The 8,094-nt window shown below is 44.2% G+C and overlaps 1 pseudogene; it reads right to left on the reverse strand.

Annotated features, from left to right (window-relative positions):
• Window positions 1-3,619: 3,619 nt before the first annotated feature.
• LOC136179822 (protein asteroid homolog 1-like) lies at window positions 3,620-7,527 on the reverse strand (annotated as a pseudogene).
• Between the last annotated feature and the right edge of the window lie 567 nt (window positions 7,528-8,094).

Consider the following 8,094-nt stretch of genomic DNA (forward strand, 5'->3'; position numbering starts at 1 on the left):
CAGCAGCAAAGTTGAAGGATTTGAGGTTTTATTGCAGGGTTTGGGAAAGGTGGCTGGCTGACTGGCTGGCCGGTAATGACGGCGTGGAGGAGACTATGGAGTAGCTGGTTCTGTAGGCAGGCGGGTGATTGGTTGAGTTGTCTGTGAGGAGAGCAGACTGGAGGAGATGACACCGGTGAGAATCTGGACAACAGGAGAGAAAAATCAGTTACGGTCCACTAGTAAAACACTAGGAACAAAACTAGTGTGCTCCTAACAAAATGTATCTACCACTTCAGTAGACTCAATAATCTGGCAATGAGTTGAGTTGAGCCCAGGGCTTTTAACTTGAGGCAGATGAGCAGATGAGCTGCAGGTGTGAGTAGTCACCCGGTGTTGATTGCAGCCACACCCTCCAGAGACACACACACACACAGACAGACAGAGGGGGAGGGGACACAAAGGATACACAGAAACAGGATCACAGCCAGAGCCGTAACAGAACGTGACTTTAAGTTGTTTTGGTCTGTATGTAAATGCCTTTATTGACCACACAAAGAAGAAAAGAGGCGAGCAGTCCGCAGTATAGAAAAAGCTACAGGTGTTAGCAGGTGGGAAATGTGGGGGAGTAAAATAAATTCATATAGCACATGATGAATTCTCAGAATTCTGAGAATAAGGTCAGAACTCAATTTTTTTTTTATGTGTGGCCCTAATCCTCTTCTGTGCCAGCAAAAGTCCTGCAACAGGTCAAGAGTTTTTGTTTTTTTTAAAGATTTACTTTGGGCTTTTTGTGCCTTTCATGCAGAGAGAGGACAGTGGATAGAGTCAGAAACCAGGGAATGACATGTGGAAAGGGGCCACAGGTGGAAGTGAACCTGGGCCTACTGCTTGAGATGAGAGTCTCAACACATAGGACATGCACCCTAACCATTGCGCCACCAGCGCGCCCCAGGTGAAGAGTTTTACAAGCCGAGTGAAAGTCCAGTTTTTGTTATCAAGGAGAAAGAAACAGGAAACAGTTTATCTGGTGAAAAAAAATTAAAGAAATGGAAACAGAAAATATAGTTGCTTTAGCCCATTGCTCAACAATAAAAAAAAATCAGATCAGAGAAAAACTAACAATAAACGCCCCTCAGTTTGTCAGATATGAGAACAGTTATCAGGTCAACAGGTGTTGCAGTGATGGAAGCGGTCAAGAGAAGTGGTTCAGATAGAAGTGATTGTACCCGACCTAAAAAGCCTCTGCATGTTTCTAATAAGCTCCACGAGCAGAAACGTGCTCAAACTAGGATCAATATTGGAGATGCTTTTGAAAAATGGAGAGAGGTTAGAAATGTGTGGCAGATGTAATACAGCAAAGGTTACTGTAGGTCAGTAGTTCAACTGATGGGTCACAAGCTACGAGAGCTGGGAATTGCCCACAACCTCACAATTCAATTCAATTTCAATTCTTTGGGTCACAATTCGATTTGATATTGATCAGTATGCTTCGATATCGATTTAATAATACACACAGATGACAGGATTACCCAGATAACTCATCACAGTAGGCTACCTTCTGATATTTGTTAAAGAATTATGTTTGCATTTTTTGTAAAGGTTTGGAACAAACTGACTCAGAAATGTATTTTATTGATTCATTATTCTTTAATTAACAAATAATAAAACATGAAAGTACAGTATGATCTAAAGTGCCCTGAGCTGAATTTGCAGCAAAATTGTAATAAACATAACAGTGCTGTAATGGCAAGGACAAAAACTACATGTAAAGTGCACATTTGTGCCTGACCTGAATTCGCAGCATCCACAGTGCCTCCTAGTGGAGAAGGGGTGTCATTACAACAACAAAGAAATAATAGCTCTCATCATTTCCCTGAATCGATATTGAATTGGGAAAATAACAATTGTAATGCATTGATGAATCAATTATTTTTTAAAAAGCCCCAAAGAGGGCGATCCCAAGATGCCGTGGTAACCAGGGAAATAGAGTTGTGGACAGATCCTGGAGAAGGACAAACTAACTATCACGTTCGTGTTTGGCTTTATTATGGAGAGCTGGGAGAGAATCAGAAGGGGTTCATACAAGGAAAGCAAAGCAAGCCCGAAAAAGCAACAACACTTTAGAAAACAAGCCCATGACCCACGACCCTCAACCTGCGTCTCGCGACGGACGGTATTTGCAAGCGACTTTACAGAAAGACAATTCTTTCGACCAATCAACGGACTGCAGTGTGTCTAACTCCGCCCTTTAGGGTCGGATCAGTACGCTTGGCAACCCAACAGAAGGGTACCAAAAAAGTTGAATGGCACACATTGGCTATTTTATCCAATACTTTTGACAGTGGAAATGCCAAAAAATGCGTACTGCACCAGAACTGAATCAGACCGCCTGGTGGAAACGGTGCGTTTTATTGCGTCCCACCTCCAGGGACAGAGGGGGTCCCCGGTCTCTGACACCCTTATTTTGGGGGTCATGAGCTGAAAACCTTGGGAACCGCTGCTCTAGGTGCCTTCTCAAAGTGAAACGATGTTGAGCATGTTGTTGTACTCTCTCATAACCGAGGGTTCGCTCATCAAAAAGGGTTCCAGTTGTTGCTCTGTCCTCAACATGTGGACCAGCCTGTGGACCAACGTTCCCTGGTAACAACTGGAAGACATCAGGAGAACAAGATGGAGATTTATCATCAGGGACGTCAGGACGAATCTCAGGTTGCTGTGTCCTTGAACTCACCGTGCGATCTGTGGTTCAGGTAAGGGGAAGCCCAGCAGCTGGTTCAGGATGACGCTCTGTCTCAGGCATCCCTGCCATTGGTTGAAGGAGTGGAGGGCGTCTGCATCGAGCCGCAGTTCGAAGGGTTTCTTCTCTCTCTTCAAAGCTGAATCACAAACACACATAGAGGACTGAAAAGGACTCTCTTTTGCATTGCTCTCTATGTCTCCTTAAATAATGAGACCATAGGCTGCAGATGAATCCTCAGTGGAAACAATGGTAAGTTGAGACACCTGTATGACTCATTTATTACCTGCTCGTTGTCTCAGTGAGTCTCCATGACTTACTCCCAGCAGCAGCGCCTTCAGCAGCGTCTCGTCCGGTTTAGGCTCGGCTCTCTGCAGCCAGAAGCAGCTCACTGCCACCAGGAGGCGCAGGTGAGGCTGCAGTCCTTCCAGACAGGCCTCAGGCACTCCCAGAGCATCCAGTAACACCTGCAGACGCACAGAGGGCTCCGCCTGGGGACAAGAGGTCAGAGGTTAATGAGGAACATTGTTGTTAAATTCATCCACACCTGTAAATTGAAACAGAAGTAAATTAACCTGCTGCATTATGTTTTCTGTTCTTCTTCACTCTTTAGTTCATATTGTGATTCTGTCGAAGTACACGTAGAATTGACAAATATTCTTGTTGTAGTGCGGACTCTGTTGCTTCATCCGCCACTTCTGCGTCGTTTTTTTTTAACGTCTAGTCTTGCATTAGGAAACGAGGGCTCGCCCTCAATGATTTCTCGAGAACAAATAAAGGTAAAATTAAAGTTTTCAGGGGTGCAGATGTGAAAACAGCTTGAGTAAACTTTGATATTAGATGGGAAGCCAAAGTTGGGTAGCATCTGCTCGTGTCATGTCAATGGAGAAAGAAAGACTTCTATGGCTGATAATAGTGAGTGCCACTCAACACAATGATGCACTTGTGGTCCGTGTTGGAACAAACGTTTGAAAGCTTTACCTTGTTCAGTGACGTGAGTTCCAGCTCCTGAGGGACCCCGCTGGCTGCAGGTTGGACTTTGAAGCTTTTCGGCTCGAGGCCTTCTCTGTCATTCTCTTTCACTAGAGTCTCTCCCAGCAGCAGCCTGTATATCACCTGGCGTATCGGCCTGGAGGTCAGGTGAGCACTGGGAAAGTCTGCCCTTCCCACTGGACAGCTGAGGTTAATGCTACTGAACAATAGAACATGAAGGACGTTTGAATTCAGCCGTGCCTGCGTCAACAGCAACAAGACCCAACCGGCCATCTCCTGGAGGACAGGACAAAACAACATTCAATCAGGTGTGTCAAAATGTTCTTCATATTATACTGAAAGGTCTGAGATGGTTGAGTGTATGTGTCGTACATTTTTGCAGACTTTAAATGCTATTTTTGTTTATTACTATAAAGATGAAAGTGTATCCTTGAACTGGTTTGACTTCCCAGAGTGGGAATGGAGGGGCAACCCCATTGATGAAGAACCTATTCAAGGAGCTTGGAGGAAGCTGGTACTCCTCCATCCCTAAGTTTAAGCCCTCCATCACCTCTGCCTTTGTCTCCTCACTCAGCTCTCCCAGCAGTCCTAACGCTGCCTCAAAGGCCTCCTCAAGTTGCTTGAAGTCTTTCAGCCAGCAGAGCAGCCCCTTCAGGCGATGTGGTGATTTCCCGTTGACTGCTGGATCGAACTCAGCCCATCTACTAAGCGCATCCAACCTCTGCAAATTTACAGCCAAGGAGGAAAATGCTGGCAGAAGCTGGGGCTCTATGTCAAAGACTTTGCAGAAGCTGGAGGAGTAGTAGATCTTAGAAGGGATGTAGCTCTGTGAGCCAATCCTCTCCACTGCCTGCCAATTGAAATGAGAAATGGGCAGCAGCCCCCCTGGGAGGTCAAAGATGAAGAAGTCGCTATCGTTGGAGAGAACCGTTCCTTGGCCAGGGCAGCGATCTCCTGGTCAGCCTCTCCATAACACTGAGCCACCGGGACCTCCAGCCGGGCCAGCGTTTGTTGGAGCACCAGACTGGCCATCTGTGGCAAGACATTCTCCTGGCTGCTTTCCACTGCTGCTTTATTGGCATTCTGGAGCCGATCCAGTGATCTTGATAGAAGTGTTTCATACTTCTTGTAAGATTTGTGCACCCATCCAGCACCACGTACGGCGAGATGCCGCAGTCTTTGAGGGCCTTGACAAACCTTTCAACAAGGTCCTCAAATGCAGCATACTCCCCACCACGATTCTGGTCCAGACCTGCAACCAAAGAAAAACAAAGAATACATAAAACCCCACATTTCAACAGACAGACATCATGCCTGTAAACGTGTTCAAGACGTCATTAAAGTGAGTTTAAAATCTTTGCAGTCCAAGAACATTTCATATGTGAAACCTGTGCAGCAGCTTGTTGTGCTTCCTGTGATCAAGTCCATCCATTCAACACAGTGTGCAGCTGCCTCGCTGCTCCGTGACCTCAGGGATTCTTCAACAAGCCAACTAATGCAGCCAAGGCATCCAAGCTAACACAACACAACAAACGCATGAAGCTAACGTTATGCAGCTAACATAATGCAGCTAACGCCATGGACCTAATGCAGTTCAGCCAACCAAACCCCGCCAATGAAGCTCAGCTTTGGATGTCCCTGAAAAATCCTAGTTAGAAATGATTCTTTGGTTGAACTTGCTCGTTATGATTTATTTAGTATATCTGACTAAACTTTTGATCATTTTACTGTCAGTTCCAGGAATCTGACCCCATGAACAGACCTCTCATTGTGCCTCATCACAGCCTCAGCTAACCTTGAGATCTTACTTTAACCACCCTCCATCACACATTTGAAATTGTGTTTCAGTAATGAAATAAAACACATCCCAAAGAAAGGTGGAAATATATGAAATAAATGAGACTAAAAGCTGGTCATGTTTTAATTCCATGTATTCCTCCTTTCAATATTTTAATCTCACTCTTGTCCGTCAAAAATTGGAACGTATGCTTTTCTGCTAAAGCTGAGACCTAAAAAAAAGTACCATGTGTCTTTGAAATGCCTTAAAGGTGCACTATGGAATTCTGGTAGAGAAATGTGAAAGTTGGAGAAATGTACAGATTTTATGGTATATGTTCATAATTCTATACACAAACTGTCCTCAGAGGAGAATTTGGTTCCTGGAACATTGTTTGAAGATAAAATACTAAGCGAGAAGTTATGATGGTGGGCCTGCAACAGTGAAACTGTAACTCTCATGGTCACTTTTTAGCTCCAAAAAGTGTACAGGGACCCATTTTTCATTTGAGTAAAGTTTCCTTCCAGAGCCCGTGGATGGCTGCTGCTGGGATGCAATCCGGGACTTGATCAACCCCGATGGGTCACCTGGGGGAGGGGGTCTAATGTTGAAAGACCCATCATCACTGATGATGCATCCCAGCACATCCTAGAGATGTATCTTGCAAACCAATTATGCCCTTTGCTGGACAAAAACTAAAACTGCAGCATAATTTCATTTTGAGAAGGTTAGCAACAAAAAAAGTGTTTCATGTATGAAACTGCTTGTTATGTGAATAGGGTGAAGACATTAATCTGGAACTGGAACTTGGTAAAAATATAACATGAATCAAGCACCAGAGGAGGTTTGTGACCCTGTATAAAGCAGCTCTCTCAGAACGCTCCGTTTTGGTGTGTGTGTCTCTTTAAATGCAATGAGCCCCCCCCCAAAAGAAAAAAAATTCCTGGTAGACATCACTCCTCTGTAGAGAGAATAAAAATGGCGGACCTGCAAAAAAGTTTAGCTCTAGGCTGGGGGTGGAGTCCATGGGTGGAAATACCAGGGGAGGGGAGGAGATTTTTATTCCTAGAATCCCACTGTGACACCACAAGGAGGGCACATCTGAAACAGAGTATTTCTCTCTGTGTTGTAAGACTTAAACCCTTTTCACACGTACGGAAATCTCCTGAAAAACTCTGGAGATTTCCAGAAGGAGCTGTATGTGTGAACGCAACAGCTACATTTTTTACTACGATATTACCCAGTGTTTATCCGGCCAGACCCCTAGTATTTTTTCCACAGATAATCCGGAGGAGCTGATGTCTGAACGCGGCCGAATATACTCCGGAGATTTCTATTTCAGCCAATGAGAAGAGTGTGACGTTTATATAGTGACCAGCTGAAGTGTCTGCACGCTACCATTACGATCTCTGTGCAGGTAATTAAACGGCTGTATTATGTTTTCTGTTCGTCAGTATGTTTTTCTCCTCTCTTTTGTGGATGTTGTCATTCCATTGGCATTGGCATACGACATTCCTAAGTAAAACTTGATTTGTTGAGTCATCTCCATAAGGCTGTGTGAAATTAAGTCTTTGCCGAGGCAAATTAATTCAAAATTATCTTGTGCGCAAAAGACATTTTTTTAAAAAACTTTTTGGGACTTCAGGGTCTCTGTAGTTAAGTACTTCCCAGCCACTGTAGCAACAGCATAAAAAAGCTGCTTGTGTTGTGATGCATCATTACAAACACTGAGTGGAAACTTACTGCTGTCTTAATAAGAGAATTGTATGTTTGTATCAGAGAGTTTTTATGGAGGAATTACGAAGCTTTTCATATTTAAAGAACAAATATTAGACTCAATCAAACTCCCAATTTAGAATCCTAAAGTACAGAATAGTAAACTGCAATGAGAGCATTTTTTATTTTATTCACCTGAGTCGAAGTACAGCAGGTAGAGGAAGTTGCAGCCGTCGATCACCAGCCGACTCTCACTGAACTCGAATTTCTGGTAGATTTCCGGGTTGGCCTCGATCAAAGAGGTCAGGTCTGGAACTCCCATCCAGGGTCTGTACTTTTTGTTGACGCTCAGGTGTCAGCTCCGCTCTTTATACCGACTCTGATGATCGCGCCCTGTTTCCTTTAGTTTCACTTTCCTCACATCACACCGACGTGACTGTCAGCATCTGAAGGTGCAATCAGCCTCCAACTATTACAGCCTTTAAAACCTCCTAAATAACCTTCATGTCCTCTAAGTCAGGGGTTCTCAACTGGTGGGTCGGGACCAGAAGTAAACATGTTGTTGTTGTTTTGTTTCATGTCTTTGTTCTGTCATTATTTGTACCGTCTGAGGACCAGACTGCACAAGTTATTCTGAAAATATCAGCATCATATCATTTTGGTTGTGGGTTCCTCAAATCTCAGGGTCCTGACTCATCGTTGTCTTTATGAACGGGTCGGCTGGCCTACATTTATTTACGTGTAGACTAAATCATCAGCACGTCCTTATTTTTTAAGGCCATACTTGACCTGCTTCCATACTTGCTGCTCATACTTGTGTAATTGTATTCATGTGAAAAGTGCTGGAAGCTTCAGTCCTCGCTCTGAGACGCAGTCACTAAACATATTG

The sequence above is a fragment of the Labrus bergylta genome, chromosome 8 (genome assembly GCF_963930695.1).
Source record: "Labrus bergylta chromosome 8, fLabBer1.1, whole genome shotgun sequence".
In the NCBI taxonomy this organism is placed as follows: Eukaryota; Metazoa; Chordata; class Actinopteri; order Labriformes; family Labridae; genus Labrus; species Labrus bergylta.